We start from the raw sequence: 18,360 nt of genomic DNA on the forward strand, positions 1-18,360 counted from the left end.
CGGCTGCTGCTTCCAGGCTGGGGTCCACTGATCTTGCGCTTACGATCTTCCATCTCCTTACTCTTCCTTTCTGTCATGATTGCTCTGTCAATCAGGTGCTGGAATGTCGGGAAGGTGTGATTCATCAGCTGATACTGCAGAGGGTCAACCAAGCCTCTCAGAAAACGGTATTGTCGCTTGGCGTCGGTGTTGACATCTTCGGGAGCGTAGCGAGACAACTGCAGAAACCTGTCCCGATACTCACTGACAGACGATGACCCTTGCTTAAGGGCCAGGAACTCCTCCTTCTTCACTGTCATCAGACCTGCAGGCACATGGTACTGACGAAAGCTACCTCTGAACTCTTCCCAGGTGATGGTGTCGGGGTTGGCATGGGTGGCGAGGTAAGACTCCCACCATGATTGGGCTGCTCCTCTCAACAGACGGGGACCATACAGAACTTTCTCCCTGTCATCACATTGAGCGGTATGCAACTCTCGCTCCACAGTGCGCAGCCAATCTTCAGCATCCATGGGGTCGGAAGAATGAGCGAACGTTGGTGGATGACCTCTCATGAATTCAGCACGCTTATCTCTAGGCATCTGAGGCATCTGAGGCTGGGGTGGAGCCTGCTGCTGCTGCTGCTGAATGGCGGCCAGAGTCTGACCGATGGCTTGAACTGCCTGAGTCTGCATCAGAAACATCTGCTCAATCGACATCGGGGGCGGGGGCGGCAGCTGCTGCTGCTGGGGCGCCTCATCTTGCTGACCGGCTTGCTCCTGCTGAGCACGCCTTCCTCCTCTACGCCTGTTCTCTGACATCTGCAGAACGCAACCACACATCAGAACTGATCTGGCAAAGCTTGCAGCATAAGAAAAGAGTATAGAATTCTCCAACAGCACTGAACAGATGAGCATCTTCACTGATCTCCAACACAGACCACACAGCTTCTCAGATAAAGAGGAAAGTAGAATAAAGGTTTTCCCAACTATATAACTAACTTTATTGACATAGTATGTAAACCAAAATGCAGGGGATACCCACACTCTGGTGACAATCATTACAAAGATCCAAACCAAACATAGTTCATCATGACAAACATAAATGCACAGGATATAGCAAACTGCCCTGTCTAACTAAAACTAACTAAGACCGAGACTAACGCTAAGACTGAAGCTTCCATGTATATATTTATTTCGTATTAATTACAAGATCCAACTCTAACGATCTATGGTTCTAGGTTGATCTTGGTCTTGCAGTCGGGATTGCCATAAGACTGGTGTCCACGCTGAGGTGAGCGGTACGGGTGCTGAGTCCCAACGGGAGCGGGGGAACCACCATCCAGGTGACGACGTTCCGCGCGCTCAGCCCGCAGCAGGGCGATCTCAGCACGAGCCCTACTCAGCTCGTCTAATGCATGGTCCAGCTCCGTGTTTAGCATGGCGGCTAGGTTGACTGTGCTGCTCAACCTAGGATTGCCCTCACCGACAGGTGAGACAATCACGCCTCCTGTGCTGCCAGATGAACGGCGGGGGTAATACTTCAGATCAAGGCCGTCAGCTGCCCCACCGAAAACCGAGCAGTAGTGCGAAAGCGCACGCCGTGCAGCATCTTGCATGGCTGCCTCAGCTGAGTCTCGCTCAGAGATAGAATAGTGCTCTGAGCAAGCCTCCGCTCCCTGGAGACTGTTCTCCGGGCAGCGCACCAAGCAAGTTGCCTCCCAGCGGTCCGGGTAGACCCCGCGACTGTGCTGGTAGACCACACAGCGATACTCGACGGACCAAGTATGCCGGTCAAATGCCCGACGTAGCAGGGTGTCGAGCGCATCGTGGAAGTGACACCCGCGAGCGGCGTCGCGAGTGATGGGTCGAGCAACCCATCCTTCCGGCTCAGGGTTAGCAGAGAAGTCGGTGTCGTGGCTCGAGCTGTCGTCGCCATCTCCGTCGTCTGGGTCTCCTCCAGCAGCTACTCCAGAAGCTGGGACGCCCAGTGGTGGTGCAGGGGGCGCCTCCAGGGGAAGCACAGGAGAGCAGCTCCTCACAGACTCTATCTCCTGGTGGAGCGAGAAGGAAGAGCTCTGCTGCTCCTGTCGTCGACGCTCCTGCTCCTCACGCAGGCGGTGGTGTAGTCTCTCCAAGTGGCTGGACTGTCCGGCCACAGGACGGCGAAGCGGACGCTCAGCAAGGCGGGAGGGTAAGAAGGGGATGACTGACTTTCGTGCAGTGTGTCTAAGTCGAGCCATCTACAAAAGACATCGCAAGCAAAAGGGTAAGAATAGAATTAATATGACCAGCAAGAATGAATCATAAATAAATGAAGGATCAGAATAAAACATAATTTTCAGCAAGGTATAATATGTAGTAGAACATAGGTTTGGTCAGTAGGACCAACTTTTGAAGGGATATCAAAGTCAAGGCAGGGACAGAGGTCTATAGTCCTTAGAACGACCATTCTACTCTAGGTTAGCGGTCCTACAGTCAGCACGGCTCTGATACCACTTATGTCACACCCGGTTTTTAGAAGGTAAACCGAATGCGAACCATGTACGTGCCAGGATCAGTTATTCACGTACACAGCAGTTACATAACATGGACATCATCACACAGTGCTCAGATAGTATTAAAAGGGGAAATAATAGTCGATTACATCATACGTCTGAGACGTCCATATAGTTCTTACAATAAATCAAAGTGCGAAAACGAAACGTAGATAACACGGCCTTCACAGGCAGCCGACTGGGGGTTGCCGCTAACCCACACCTAGAACTCGTCGTAGTCTTGGAACTCCTGGAAGTCTCCTTCCACAGCTTCATCTTCTCCTGAGCAGTGGTTGCAATGCTGACAACCTGGGGGGGTTTGGTGTGTAGAGCAAGGGTGAGTACACATCAACATACTCAGCAAGTATCCTGTTTGGCTGTAGTGGACTAGCTTTATGTGGGGATCAGTCAAGCAGTTGCTTTTAGTTGGTCAGGTTATTACTTACTAGTAGAAAGCCAGGTTTTAACATTAACCCAAGTTATTAACCCAATGTATCCTTTCCAAACGGAAAGAATACCACTTACCAATACCATAATCATAACCAGAACCATCAATCTCATTGCCACCTGTACCAAAATATCTCTGATCAAGTATCACTAATCTCTGGAGCTCCCTTGGCCGCTCATAACCGTGAGCACGGCTGATATATCAGTTTCATAACACTCTGCAGAGGTTGTGCACTTTACCCACAAGCCGTGATTCCCTCTTGCCTCGGGCCGATCAAACCCTTAAACACTACCAAGGTGAATAGGCAGGGTTTCACTACGTAGCCTTTACAAAGATTCCCCGGGGCTGTAGCCACCCGTTAGGTTTCCTAAATGCACCGCACTCCTCCCCAAGGGGCGAACCCAAACTTGGCAGAGCGAGCCGCATACACCGAGCCCCATTGACGGCACGACGGCTAAGTGAACTACATCCCGGATCCTCTAATTATTCAGCTAAGGGCACCCCATTCCACCCTCATGGTTGCACTGTTTTCCCGGGCGGTCATCCATAGAACAGGTCCTTACGGAGAGGCACTCGAGAAACCGCTCGAGTCCCCTTGAAAACCACAAGTATAATCATAAAGAAGAACGGGAAAACAGCGTATCATAGATAATCACATCATGTTCATTGATTAGAGTTGAGCAATAGCATCAGACTAAGTAGTAATAATCCGACCCAAATAGGTAAACAAGGACATGGATAACAAAAGCTAGTCAATCCTTAGGTATAAATGTGTAATGCGGGAGGTGAATTAAAGAATGAATAGGACAGAGATAGGTCAAAGGACACTTGCCTCCACCAACCGACTGCTGCTCAGGGGCTTCTCCTGCGAATTCCTCGGGCTCTTCGACCGGATCGTTCTCTATGCGAGCGCAAACATACATACATCCATCCACATATTTAATACAAAAGAACAGTACACCATACAAGATAACAAATAAAGTGAATATGCACCAAGTATGACATTCGATAACGCATTTGTTATGGTTAGAAAGAAACGGGAAAGGTCTCGCAGGGGGTTAAATCTTATGCACTAATGACACAATTGGTTTTTAACAAAATAATTCTGTTATATATATTTATATATACTAATGGAAACCTAATCACTTTTAGTTGATCAACATTGCACAGGGTAAACAATTAACTACGTGAATCAATAACATAACGGAATTTTAAATTAAACTTCCTATTTTCCCATAGCATGAACAGTGATTAGCCTACTTAAAATACAGTAATTATGATCACAGAAAGTAAATAAAATAAAATAAAAAAAATAAAAAAAACAGAGGGGGGGGGGGGGGGCGGTTGAACCGGCCCTAGGGGCGGTTGAACCGGCCCTAGGCGGGGCGCGCAGGGGCGGCCGAGCCGGGGCGGCTGAGCCGGCGGCGGGCGGCCGGGCTGGCGAGGGCGGGCGGCGCAGGGGGCGGCCAAGCCGGCCGAGCATGGGGGCGGGGCGGCCGAGCCGCTGGGCGCGCAGGGGCGCGGGGCAGGGCGCGGGGCGGCCGAGCGGCCGAGCCGGCCATGGGGGCGCGCGCGGGGGGGGGGGGGGGGGGGGGGCGGCCGGGCTGGCCAGGCGGCCGAGCCGGGGGCGCGCTGGGGGGCCGGGGGCGCGGCCAAGGGGCCGAGCGGGCGGGGTGGGGCGGGCGGCCGAACCGGCCATGGGGCCGAGCGGCGAGGGGAAGGGGAGGGAGGAGAGGGGGAGGGAGGAGAGGGGGAGGGAGGAGAGGGGGAGGGGCCTCACCGGGGACGGGGACGGGGCGGCCGAGCGGGGCGGCCGATCGGCGACGGGGAGGGGCGGCGGCCTAGGCAGGGGCGGCGGCTAGGGCAGGGGTAGGGGCGGCGGCTTAGGGAGAGAGAGGGAAAATGAGAGGGAGAGGGAGAGGGTTTTGGGAAAAAGGGAGATGGGGGGCGGCATGGGCCAATTGGGCCCAAAAGGGGGGGCGCCAGGGGCGGCTGGGCCGGCCGGAGTCGGCCCACGGCGCGGGAGAGAGAGAAAAAGAGGAGAGGGAAAGAGAGAGAAAAAGAAAGAAAAGATCTTCTCCTCATTTTCGAAATCCGATCTTTCTACATGCATGCATTTGCACTTTCAAAGCAATCAAAAGAAATGCAAGGTTCGACATGGTGCATCAAACAACATAAGGTATTTAGGGTTTTTCCTACACGGGAGATCCAAACCGAATCCCGCTAAACTTTGAAAAAGGTCAAGGTTTAGCGAGGGGAAAAAGAAAAGGGAAAGGTAACGCCCGAATTTTGGCGAGTAAAGAAAAGAAAAAATTCAACTGCAAAATTCGGGGCGTTACAAAGGTCAAAATTGATGATGCCGCCGAAGCGTGTCATAAGGCCTTCAGTACTATTTGCTCCTTCATTGGCACAAGAGATTTAATTCAAGAACATATAGCATTCAGAGTATGGCTGCTTGTAGAAAGCTGGGAAATGCCGATGGAGACCATCACTAACTCTAGCGAAGGTGGTTTGATCCGGCTGAAGTATACATTCAGGTTTGGGGATAAGTTTGATGAACCAAACGACGACTGACTGAAGTGCATCGAAGCTACAAGTGATGAACTGCTTGTAGTGTATTCCAAAATGGAAGACAATGCTTTGTCCGCAGCCTTCGGGGGTCGAAATAAGAAAAGGTTGAACAGGGTATTCGATGCTATTGGCTTCGTATACCCTGACTATTGCTACCCACTGCGAGGGCAAGGTGTAAAAAGAAAAATTGTTGTTTCTAGAAAGGTTGCCGCTTTGGCCATCATGGTTGAGCCGAAGGGCAAGAAGATGAAGGTTCTGACTCATCGGCCATGTTACATCGAACCGGCCGTGATACCTAAATTTGGCGAAGGTGCCTCTTCGGCTGCCAAAACAAAAGAAAATGTTCCTCCTACGCAGAGGACTGAAGAGCCGGCTATAATGCCGAAGCTACCTTCAGTTGAGATAGTTGAGACAAAGGCTGATAAGGATAAGGCTGAAGGGTCAAAAATTGAAGAAATAACAAAAATGCCAGAGATTTTGAGCCCTTCATCAGAGGTAACAGTGCTGAAGGCACAAAAGGGGTCTACCGCAACTCCCAAGAGTAGAAGGATGGCAAATGTGCTAGATGTTGTGTTAGAAACAACAAAAACCTTGAGTCCTACTCCTTCAAGAAAAATTTCTGAAGCTTCCAAAGCGCAACCCGAAGCTGAAACGAAGCAGGTAGAAGTTGAAGCTGCAATAATTCAAGCTAAAACCGAAGCTGGGCCTTCAGAGTCCACTGAGACAGAGCCTGCCGTAGTTGAAGAAAAGGCAACAGAGCATATTGCGTCTGAAAAGGTTTAAGCTCCTGCTTCCGAAGCTTCAAAAGAAAGTACTGATTACATCATTCGTCATGCTTCGGGGAAGAGACTTTCTCAAGAAGAAAAACTAGAAGCAGTACACTATGCCCAAAAATTAAAATACCCGAAGGGGGCATTAGTGTTTAATGGAAGTGGGGAAGAAGATTTTTTGTACTGTCTCTCGGACAATAAAGAGATATCCGTTTGCTGGGAGATAGGTAGAAGCTTCAGATTCCTGAAGCTGGAAGATGGCCTTTCAATCTTATCGAAGGATGAGCTTGCTGACAGCTTAGCGTATAATAGCATAAAGGTATAAAAGCTAATTTTGTATTTGAAAACGAAATATTTTATTTGCTATACTTAATTCTGTCCTCCTCTTGCAGGTCTTAATTCTTAGCAATGCGCTTAGGGCTCAGAAAAACATTGAAGATGAAGGATATACGATGGCTCTGAACAACCTTCGTTCAGAGGTAACAAAATTAAGAAACGAAGGTCTTGAAAAAGACAAAATCTTGATTTCATTGGTAAACACAGTGAAAGAAGATGAAACTAGTTTCAAGGCTCAGGCCGAAATCCCAAAGAATGAAATTGAAGACCTTCGGAAATAGTTAGCAGTGGTCAAAAAAAATGCGCACTCGTAGAAGCTAACCGAGATATTAGCGAATATTGGAAAAACCATTTAGAGAAAACTGTTTAAGAACTTCGTGCATCCAAGGAAAGATGCTTTGAAAAATTCTTGGGCTGTGTGAAGAAAATAAAGACTAGTTTCGCCAACGTGGGCGCCTAGTCTTCCGAAGAAAACTTCATACGAGGCGACCATGAAGGCGTTATTGAGTGGATAAGTGGAGAGGCCAAAGCCTTCAAAGAGATTTTAAGTGATCGCGGGGATGTTTGCGTGTTTTCCGGTGCACGGGGAATTTCAGCCATCTTGGAGAAGGCGGGATGCGACCATATCAAGACCCTGGCCCAGACCGAAGCTGCATTCTCCGTGGATGATACAAAGGATCCCTCAGCTGAAGCAAGTTTAATGGGCGGGAAATTTTATAATGATATCTGGGTAAATGGTGGCCGAGAGATGGCTCACGAAATTACGAAGAAAAGTGAAAAAGGCATTCATGACGCCCGAGTAGAAGCAAAACAAGCTCAAGAAGCTGCAAAGCATGAAAAACGTATAGGTATTGCTTCGTGGCCTTTAGCTTCGACATTTGTTTTTATGGCTTCGTACTAATTAACTTTTTCCATTGTAGCTGAATTATCTCCGCCACCGGAACCGTTCGATCCCCTAGCCGATCCAGACTCGAAGGAAGGACTAGAAATCATTAATATGGCTGAATCTATTGTTGACGAAGTCTCAATAGATTGCTAAACGAAGTTGCGGAGAAGATCCTGAAAGAAGACTAGCACTTTTTGTAAAAACATTTTTAAATGGTCAATGTAACTTTATTGTAACAAGACCGTAATGTTTGATGTGTATATCTTTGAATCTAATATGTAAGTTATTTGTAATTCACTTCTTTGCGATGCATGAAACTTTATATACATACCGTTTTTGAGCCTTCGGCGAAAAAACACCTTCCCTTCTTTTCATGCTTTGTAAAGAAAAAGATCCATGCTTTGTGAAAATATCCAAGCTTCGTAAAAACATCCATGCTTCGAAAAAATATCCATGCTTCGTAAACAAGTGATCCCTTCTTTGCAACAGAGCTGATGAAGTTGTATTTCTCAGCTTTCTTTGTGCCTTAGCACATTTTGATTTTTACATAGCATTCTCCGAAGATCGACTTGGTATTCAATTCGTGTCATTGGTGCGATATGATGTATGATGTGAAGCTATGCGGGATGATATGATGATATGATGCAAAAAATGATGCTAATGCTGAAGACACACACCCACACGCCCACACTGGAACACACAATCTCTTCATCCCCTTAGGAACGATCGGAATCTCTTTGCCGTTTATTTTTTGGCTTCACAGTTTATTTTTGGGTGTAAGTTCTGCATTCCCTTAGGAACGTCTTTTGAACTTCTTCGCCTTCTATTTCGGTGGTATAAGTTCTGCATCCCCTTAGGAACGTCTTTTGTTTTTCTTCGCCTTATATTTCGGCGGTATTTGGCTCTACATTCCTTTTGGAACGACTTTTGAGAAAAAACTTACACTGCACTCCCTTAGGAACGACTTTTTGTAGCTTCGGTAAAACTTATGCTGCACTCCCTTAGGAACGACTTTTTGTAGTTTTGGCAATTTTTAGCTCTGCATTCCCTTAGGAACGACTTTTGAGCTTCGACAATTTTTGAGCTCCGTAAGTTTGTGAAGAAGATATATTTCATTCTAATAGAAGCAAAACTATTACAAGGAATTAAAACTAGATTTACATTGCTTATTTCTTATTGAAAAACAAAATGACGTGGGGTAGGATATCGCTCAATAAATGTGCTTTGATTCTGGCACAGTACTATTGACTGTGCGAGCTTCGGATTCCTCCCTAAACTCCCGTTGTTGTTGGGTGTGCTGGCGCCCTTCTGGCTGCTGGATTCGAGAATAGGTCAGTTGCAGTGGTGGTGGGGGTGGGAGCTGTGTCCAGGAAGCCTATGAATGGCTAGCCGAAGCAACAAAAGCTGCAGGATGATTGCCCACATATTCTGGTATGTAGGGAGAGTGGCACGAAGTAGTTTGCAAGACCTGCTTCGGCTGATTCTTTCGAGCTTCGGCTTCTGCGATCTCCTTTTGCTTCAGAATGGTGATTTGGCACATTCTTGTAGTATGGCCCTTGTCCTCACCACAGAATAAGCAATAAATCTTCCGGGGCTGATCCCCATATCTTCCTCCGAAGCCCCTGGGACCTCTGCCCCTTGGAACTGGCGTCCTGAAAGAGCTTTGTTGTTGCCCCAAAGATTGTGAGGTGTATTGTGGCCTCTGAAGCTGGCTTCCTTTGTCGTCATTCTGACTAGAATTGTGGATTGACCTGACATGCCTCGGGTGAATTCTTTCTCTGAAGCCCCTGGTCATTTCCGAGAATCTATAAGCGTCCTCCCTTCTTTAGCGGAAGTCGTTGTCAGCCCGGATGTATTCATCCATCTTCTGAAGCAGCTTCTCCAGAGTTTGTGGGGGCTTCCTAGCGAAGTACTGAGCCGTGGGTCTTGGCTGAAGACCCTTAATCATGGCCTCAATGACAATTTCATTAGGCACTATGGGCGCTTGTGCCCTCAGTCGCAAGAACCTTCGGACATACGCCTGGAGGTATTCCTCATGGTCTTGCATGCACTAGAACAAGGCCTGAGCTGTGACTGGCTTCATCTGAAAACCTTGGAAACTGGTCACCAGCATGTCCTTGAGCTTCTGCCACGACATGATTGTCCCTAGCCAAAGGGAAGAATACCATGTCTTGGCCGCATTCTGGACTGCCATGACGAATGACTTAGCCATGACAGCTGCATTGCCCCCGTATGAGGATACTGTTGCCTCATAGCTCATCAGAAATTGTTTTGGGTCTGAGTGCCCATCGTACATGGGTAGCTGGGGTGGCTTGTAAGATTGTGGCCATGGGATAGCCTACAATTCTGCTGCCAAGGCAGAAGCATCATCAAAAGTAAAGGTATCATGATTAAAATCATCATACCATCCATCCTCGTTGAATAAGCCTTCCTGACGAAGCTCCCTATGTTGGGGCCTTCGGTCTTGTTCATCTTGAGAAAGATGACGCACTTCTTTAGTAGCTTCGTCGATCTTCCTTTGAAGATCGGCCAGCCGAGCCATCTTCTCCTTCTTCCTTTGCACTTGTTGATGGATGATTTCCATGTCCCTGATCTCTTGGTCCAACTCCTCCTCTTGGAGTGTTGGACTGGTGGCCTTTCTCTTCTAGCTTCGAGCCTCTCGGAGAGAAAGAGTCTCCTGATTTGTGTCCAGTGGCTGTAGTGCAGCAGCCCCTAGCGCTATTATCTTCTTCGGCGGCATGACGAAGGTCAGTGCTTTGCCAAAGGTTGTGGAAGTGAGTACACTGGAGGTGGGCGCCAATGTTGGGGACTTGTTCTCAAATGCTATTAATTAAGAACAAGGCAACACAAAATGTTAAAGGTTGCTGCCCTTCGTCTTTCGAAGCATTATTTCCCTTAGGATATAATGATCTTCAGACGAAGGTTATGAAGGACGTACCTTCATCATCGCGGTATATGTTAATAGAAGAAGAAGCATACAAAATATAAGAGACAATATGAATAATCACATGACATTATCAATACATATTTATTGCATTATCATAAATATACAGAAACAACATTGAATTACATTTATACCTTCGGCTTGACAGAAGGTGAAAGTACAAGTATGATGCACGAGCGAGTATCAGTCAGCGTGAACAGTACCACTTAGTCGAAGCTCCCTTACGTGTAGCTTCGGAGCAACATCAGCCTTCGTCTCAATCATGCTTTTCATATCGCGTTTGGTTTTAACCCGAGTCCAAAGGAACCTGTTCATATGTCACACTTGGAAAACATTGTTAAATCATGTTTTTGAGGACCTTCGGAAGACGAAGGCCCCCAACAGTTCCTATTGAGACATATGCTTCAGGAGCTATTCCTCTGACCTTGGAAAAAGAAAGTGTGCCCAAGAGAGTTAAGTCTTCTGCTCTCGAAGTGCCTGCTAAAGAGCTAGAATTTATCGTGCGACATGCTTTGGGGGAAGCAGCTATCGAAAGAGCAGATTACCGAAGTTAAACAATACGTCAGGGATCTAAAGTACCTAGAGAGATCCTTGGTATACAACAGCACTGATGAAGACGAGTTTTTATATTGCCTTCCGGATAATAAGGAGATATATGTCTGTCGGGAGATGCCAGACAGTATAGGATATCCGAAGCTTGAGCTCGGCCTGTCTGTAATGTCGAAGCATCAACTTGCAGACATCCTTGTCCATAACAATCTAAACGTGAGAATGTTTTAGCTTATAAACAGATTATTTTTTGTATCTTTTCTTATTATTGTGTGCTGATCCTTCATTTTTTGTAGGGCTTAATCCTAAGTAAGGCTTTAAGGGCACAAAAGAACGCAGAAGATGAAAGCTGCCAAATAGCCCTTGGGAACCTTTGGTCAGAAGTTATTACGCTAAGGAATGAAGCCCGAAAAAGATAGAATACTGCTTTCCTTAGTGGATAGGCTGAAGAGCAGCGAAGAGAAACTTAATGCACAATCCGAAGCTCACAAAGCTGAAGTCGAAGACCTAAAGAAAAAACTTACCGAAATGAATGAAGATTTTGAAGTTGTAAAGGCAAAGCAAGAAATAAGTGAATGGACAAGTTCAAGATTGCAAAAGAATGTGGAGGAGCTTCGTGAATCCAAGGAGAGATGTTATGAAAAATCCTTGGATTGCCAAAAGAAGCTGAAAGACAGTTTTGCAAAGGTGGGTGCATACTCATCGGAGAAAAAATTTATTCGAGGCGACCCCGAAGGAGTCATTCAATGGATCAGCGAAGAGGTTGAAGCTTTTGAAGAAATACTTAGCGACCATGGGGATTTTTGTGCCTTCGCTGGTGCCCAAGGGGTTGCAGCAGTTCTGGAAAAAACTGGTTGTTGCTCCTTGTTCTCAAATGCTATACATCAAGAATAAGACAACACGATTGTTAATAATTAGAGACCTTCGTCCTTCGAAGCATTATCTCCTTTTGGATATAATGATCTCCAGACGAAGGTCATGAAGGGCATACCTTCATCATATCAGTGAACAAATATAAATAAGGGTACATGAAATACAAAAGAATAGAAATAATGATTATGAATCAGTAAGTTATTTATATTCTCATATCATAAACATGAATAAACATCAACAATATTCATATTACAATGATATTTTCGGCTTGCCAGAAGGTGAAGATGTGAGAATAACGCAAGAGTGATTACAATCAAGCGTGAACAGTACGGTGTTACTGTTCATCTATTTATAGGCACGCGACGCAGCCTGGACAAAATTACATTCATGTCCCTGATGTTTACTTTAAATCATAATGCGAGTTATCAAGGACTAAGTAGTCATTTCCTCCTTAGGTCGGTTTCGTCCTTGATCTTCGTCAATATTCCGAGCTGAAGCTTCTTCAGCCATAGCTTCGGCGTTCATCCATATCTCCTTCAGGTTGTATCTTCATATCGCGCATGCCTTTATCATGAGAGAAAACCTTCATCCCAAAGCCGAAGCCTCCTGTAACAGTCTATGCCATACTGAAAACATATGAGTAGTCACATTTTTGAGGATCTTCGGAAGAGGAAGGCCCCCAACAGTAGCCCCTCGCAGTATTAATTTGTTTCTTTGTAACAAATTTAGACTGCGACGTGAACAAAGGCCTTTAGCCGAAGGTCCGAAAAAACACCTTTCCTCCGCATGAATAGCGAAAGACACTGACACGTAGGACCCACCAAGTTGTGAGGCGCTGGACATATAAATAGGAAATCACATTGATAGCATTTGCTGCACCATTTTAGCTGCGTATATTGTGTTCATTGTTCTAAATTTTCTTGTTCTTCCATGTTTTGATTGAGTTGTGAGCTTCGGCAATCGTGCAACCGTTGTCTAAATGGCTGAAGATAAGAAGATTGCTGAACCTAAATTGGCCGGGTTTTATGAAGCTATGGAGAAGACAAATACAGAGAAGATTACCAATGAGATGTTGGCTGGGTTATCTGAAGATTCCGGTGATAGTGAGAGTTTTGACTTAGAAAGTGGAAATGAAGGTGCCGAAGATCGGCCCTGGTGGCCGAGTCATACCATCTTCGGGAAATCAACTATCAAACAGAGTCAAATTGATGGAAGGAAGATACTTCCGCGATATTTCTATCGTGAGGGCTGGAAGAGACAGTAGTGCCCCTGTGCCCGAAGCAGACGAAGTTGTTGTCTACATGAGTTTTATGAAAGAAGGGCTTCGATTCCCCCTGAACAAATTTTTAGTTGAAGTTTTGAAGACTTTTGAAATTTACCTTCATCAGATTACCCCCGAAGCTATCATCAGAATGGGGATTTTCATTTGGGCCATGAGGGGCCAGGGTTTAGAGCCGAATGCAAAATGTTTCTGCAATATGCATGAGTTGTCCTATGAGACGAAGGCTACTAGCAAAGAACAATTTCATAATAATTTTGGTTGTTACGGCTTCGTGCCTCGCTCTGATGTGAGCTATCTAGTCCCAACATTTCGGAAGAGGTGGCCAGGAGCCTGGATGCAAGAGTGATCATTCAACGCCCTATCTAGTCTCGCTTCGACATTAGGAGGCTAGCCACTACCCTTGGAAATGATATTCAAGCAAGCCAGACGGCCTTTAACACTGTATGTACTTATATTGGCACTAGGGACTTAGTCCAGGAGCATATTGTTTACAGAGTGTGGCCACTTGGAAGTGGCTGGGAGATGCCGAAGGAAGCTGCTCCTGGGTCTAGTCGAGGCAGCCTAGTTTATCTAAAATACACCTTTAGATACAGAGATCAGTTCGATGAACCGAAAGATGACTGGTTGGATTTTATTTGAAGCGACTAGTGGCGAATTGCTTGGGGCCTACACAGGGGCCAAAGACGATGCCATGACATTGGCCTTCAGAGGACGAGGCAAGAAGAGATTAAACAGGGTTTTTGATGTAATTGGTTTTGTGTACCCAGACTATTGTTATCCCTCATGAAAGCAAGGAAAGAAAAGAAAGGCTGCTGCTTCGGCAATCTCTGCCACGCTGAAGGGAAAAAAGGTAAAAGTCTTGACACACCGACCTAGGCACTTTGAGACGGCCAAAGTGCCGAAGCCTACTGAAGGGTCTTCTGCCGCTGAGCCAAAGCATCCCGCTACTGCCGAAGCCATAGTGGGATCAACCGAAGAGCCAATTTCGAAGGCAGGAGCAGAGAAGTCAAAAGCCGAGATAGCCGATGTGCCGAAGTGTCCTACCGAAGCTAGGGCAAAAACGACCGAAGAGCCAGAATTGAGGAAATCGGTAGAGCAACCGAAGACTTTGAGCCCGCCACAAGAGACAGAGCTACTGAAGGTATAAAAAATTCCTGCAGTAACTCCAAAGAGGAGGAGAATGGCCAGCGTACTAGACGCTGTCATGGAATTGACAAAGGTACTAACTCCTGCCTCTACAGAAGTACCTAACATGGGTGAGAAAAATACAAAGGAAACCACCAAAGTTGTCGTAACTCGGGTTGAAGCTGAAGCTAGGCCCTCAGTTCCCGCAGAAACAGGGCCAACAGAGCTTGTTAGAAAGGATACTGAACAAGGGCCTTTGGATGCTGCAAAAGCTCCATTACCGTTAGAAAAAGAGAGAACCAGTAAAGAATCTGAATTCCCTGCCGCTGAAGCTTCTACTGAGGGATTGGAATTTATAGTGCGTCACGCGGCAGGGAAAAAGCTATCAGAGGAGCAGGTTGCCAAAGCTAGGCAATATGCTAAAGATCTGAAGTATCCCCCAGGATCCCTGGTGTTTGATGGCACTGACGAAGATGATTTTTTGTACTGCCTTCTGGACAACAAGGAGATATCTGTTTGCCAGGGGATGGTAGAAAATATAGGATTCCTGAAGCTAGAGCTTGGCCTGTCTGCCATGTCGAAGGATGACCTTGCAGACAGCCTTGCCTATAACAGTCTGAAGGTGAGGATGTTTTAGCTTATAAGCATATTACTTTTTGTATCTTTTCTTATTATTGTGTGCTGATCCTTCATTTTTTATAGGGCTTAATCCTAAGCAAGGCTTTAAGGGCACAAAAGAAAGCGGAAGACGAAAGCTGTCAAATAGCCCTTGGGAACCTTCGGTCATAAGTTATTACGCTAAGGAACGAGGTGCTTGAAAAAGATAAAATACTATTTTCCTTAGTGGATAAGCTGAAGAGCAACGAAGCAAAACTTAATGCACAATCCGAAGCTCACCAAGCCAAAGTCAAAGACCTTCGGAAAAAACTTGCCGAAACGAGCAAAAATTTTGAACTTGCAAAGGCAAAACAAGAGATAAGTGAATGGACAAGCTCCAGGCTGGAAAAGAATGTTGAAGAACTTCGGGGTTCCGAAGAGAAATGCTACGAAGTATCCATGGACTATGCAAAGAAACTAAAAGACAATTTTGCAAAGGTGGGTGCATACTCATCGGAGCAAAAAATTATTCGAGGCGATCCCAAAGGAGTCATTCAATGGATCAGCGAAGAAGTCAAAGATTTTGAGGAAATACTTAGCGATCGTGGGGATTTTTGTGCCTTCGCGGGTGCCCGAGGGGTTGCAGCAGTTTTGGAGAAAACTGGCTGAGAACATGTTAAAGCTGCAGCACAGGCAGAAGCCGTCTTCTCCATAGACGACACAAAGGAGCCATCGACCGAAGCTACTTTGATGGGCGGGAAATTTTTTTCCAATGTTTGGATGAAAGGCGGCCGCGAGATAGCCGACGGAGCTAGAAAGAAAAATGAAAAAGAATCCCATGATGCTCGAGAAGAAGCTAAGCGAGCTGAAGAGGCTGCTGAGTGCACAATGTGTATAGGTATTATTACTGAATTTTAGCTTTGGTGTTTGTTTTTGGCTTCGGATTAACAACTTGTTCTTTACTACAGCTGAACTTTCACCGCCACCTGAGCCATATGATCCCGAGGCTGATCCGGCCATGAGGGGAGCATTAGAAACGATAAGGATTGCCGAAGAAGCCGTTGACGAAGCTGTCAACAGACTCCTAAATGAAGCTGCCGAGAAGATATTGAAAGAATACTAAACTCTTGTGTACTAAGAAATGTAATATTCGTGTATGAGTCGAACATTGAACATTTGTATGCATATTAATGTAATATATTTCTTTGCGATGCATGAAATCTATGTACTTACCTATTTTTTGAAACTTTGGCGAAAAAACACCTTCCCTTCTTTTCATGCTTCGCAAATAAAAAATCACCCCTTCTTATGCCGTAGCTGTTATATAATATTGTTGTCGATGAAGATTTTTTTGGTATGTAAAATTATAGCTGCCAAAGGCACACTTTATGCTTCAACACATTGTTCCATTCATCAAATATTTTGAAAGAAGCATCTTTGCTTCTCCACAGTTCTGTTGCTGATGTGATATGATGTATGATGTAATGCTATGCGAAATGATCTGATGATATGATGCAGCATGATGTTTATGCCGAAGACACACATCCACTCGAAAAAGCATCCAGACTCCGCATCCCCTTAGAAACGACTTTCGAGTCTCTTCACCTTTTACTTAGGTGATATTTCAGCTCTGCATCCCCTTAGGAACGACTTTGGAGCTAAGCTCTGCATCCCCTTAGAAATGACTTTGGAGCATCTTCACCTTCTATTTCGGTGGTATTTAAGCTCTGCATCCCCTTAGGGACGACTTTGGAGCTTCTTCACCTTTTTATTTCGGTGGCATCTTGGCTTTGCATTCCCTTAGGAACGACTTTTGAGCTTCGGAACTTACTCTGCGCACCCTTATGAACAACTTTGTAGCTCCAGAACTTACTCTGCGCTCCCTTAGGAATAACTTTGTAGCTTTAGAATTACTTTGCGCTCCCTTAGGAACGACTTTGTAGCTTCTCTTTAATCGAATCACCATGGCACCTTTAATAGATGTGCTTTGACTTAGGCACAGTGTTGTTGACTATGTGAGCTTCGGACTCCACCGAAAGGTCGCGCTGTTGCTGAGCGTGGTGGTGCCCTTCTAGCTGTTGATTGCGGACTAGGGCAGGTGCTAGAGGTGGTGTTGGTGGCAACTGGGCCCAGGAAGCTTGAGAATGGCTTGCCGAAGCGACCGAGGTTGTAGGCTATTGATTGCCTACATACTCCGAGACGTAGGGAGAGTAGCACGAAGCGGTATGCAGAACCTGCTTCGTCTGATTCTGCCGTGCTTCTGCTTCGGCAATTTCTTTTTGCTTCTGAATCATAACTTGACACGTTCTTGTGGTATGCCCCTTATTTTCACCGCAGAACAAACAAAACAGTTTCCTGGACTAATCTCCTTATCTTCCTTCGAAGTTTCTCCCCCTCTGCCTCTTGGAGCCAGTGGCCTGAAAGAGCTTTGTTGTGCTCCTGACGACTAAGAGTTATGCTGCTGCCTTTGGGTAAGGTTTCCCCTGTCGTCACTTGAGCTGGCACTATGGATTGACCTGACATGCCTAGGGTGGAATCTTCCTCCGAAGCCCCTGGCCATCTCAGAGTATCTGTAGGCTTCTTCCCTTCTTTGCCAAAAGTCATTATCGGCTCTGATGTACTCATCCATTTTCTGGAGAAGCTTCTCCAAGGTTTGCAGTGGCTTTCTTGTGTGACAGAACCTCCCAAGTTATTGGGCCCACATGCATCTATCCTTGTCTCAAAGACCTCAGACGACTATGCATGTGCACCGGATAACTTAACAGGATCTGTCCGAGTGTCCCAAGGACCCCGGATAAACCACTTACAACAAGGATCACAAGATTAAGTAAACACAAATCACACACCAACATTTTTGCAGTGAAATTTGTTTATTACAAAAGTTACAAGTCACAACAAATTTACATTATGTTTATCAGAGTGATTACAAAAGTGATTCAAAAAAATAAACTTTGAAATGTTATAAATTATTTATAATTTTGAAATATAATGTAAAAACCCTAAGTACGCAAGTACTCAATCACAATCAAAGTGGCTCATAACCTGCAGCAACAATGGGAATAAAACCCTAAGTACGCAAGTACTCAGCAATACTTACCCGACTAAAGAAAAGACTCTCAAGGGTATGCTGGTTTTAAAAGGAGTCAAGGAAAAGGCTTTAGCAAGAATCAAATTAGATACTTTTGCAGAAATAGCTTCCTAAAGTGAGTCCTTACTTTCAATATTTTAATGCCAGATTAAATATTAATAGACTCTAGTTGCATCTAGTCTAATTTCACCATCTCATCAATACAACATCATTTTTATTCATAATGTTTACATCCTGAATTAGGTTGCAGGTCAGAGATCAAGTCTCCACTCTCTGGGGATATAACGGCGATCCGAATCGATTTACTCAGTTGAGGATCTCTAACCACACGACATATGTTTCTCATAACACTTGCATATGTCTACCATTCCCACAG

The sequence above is a fragment of the Zea mays genome, chromosome 7 (genome assembly GCF_902167145.1).
Source record: "Zea mays cultivar B73 chromosome 7, Zm-B73-REFERENCE-NAM-5.0, whole genome shotgun sequence".
Taxonomy (NCBI): domain Eukaryota; kingdom Viridiplantae; phylum Streptophyta; class Magnoliopsida; order Poales; family Poaceae; genus Zea; species Zea mays.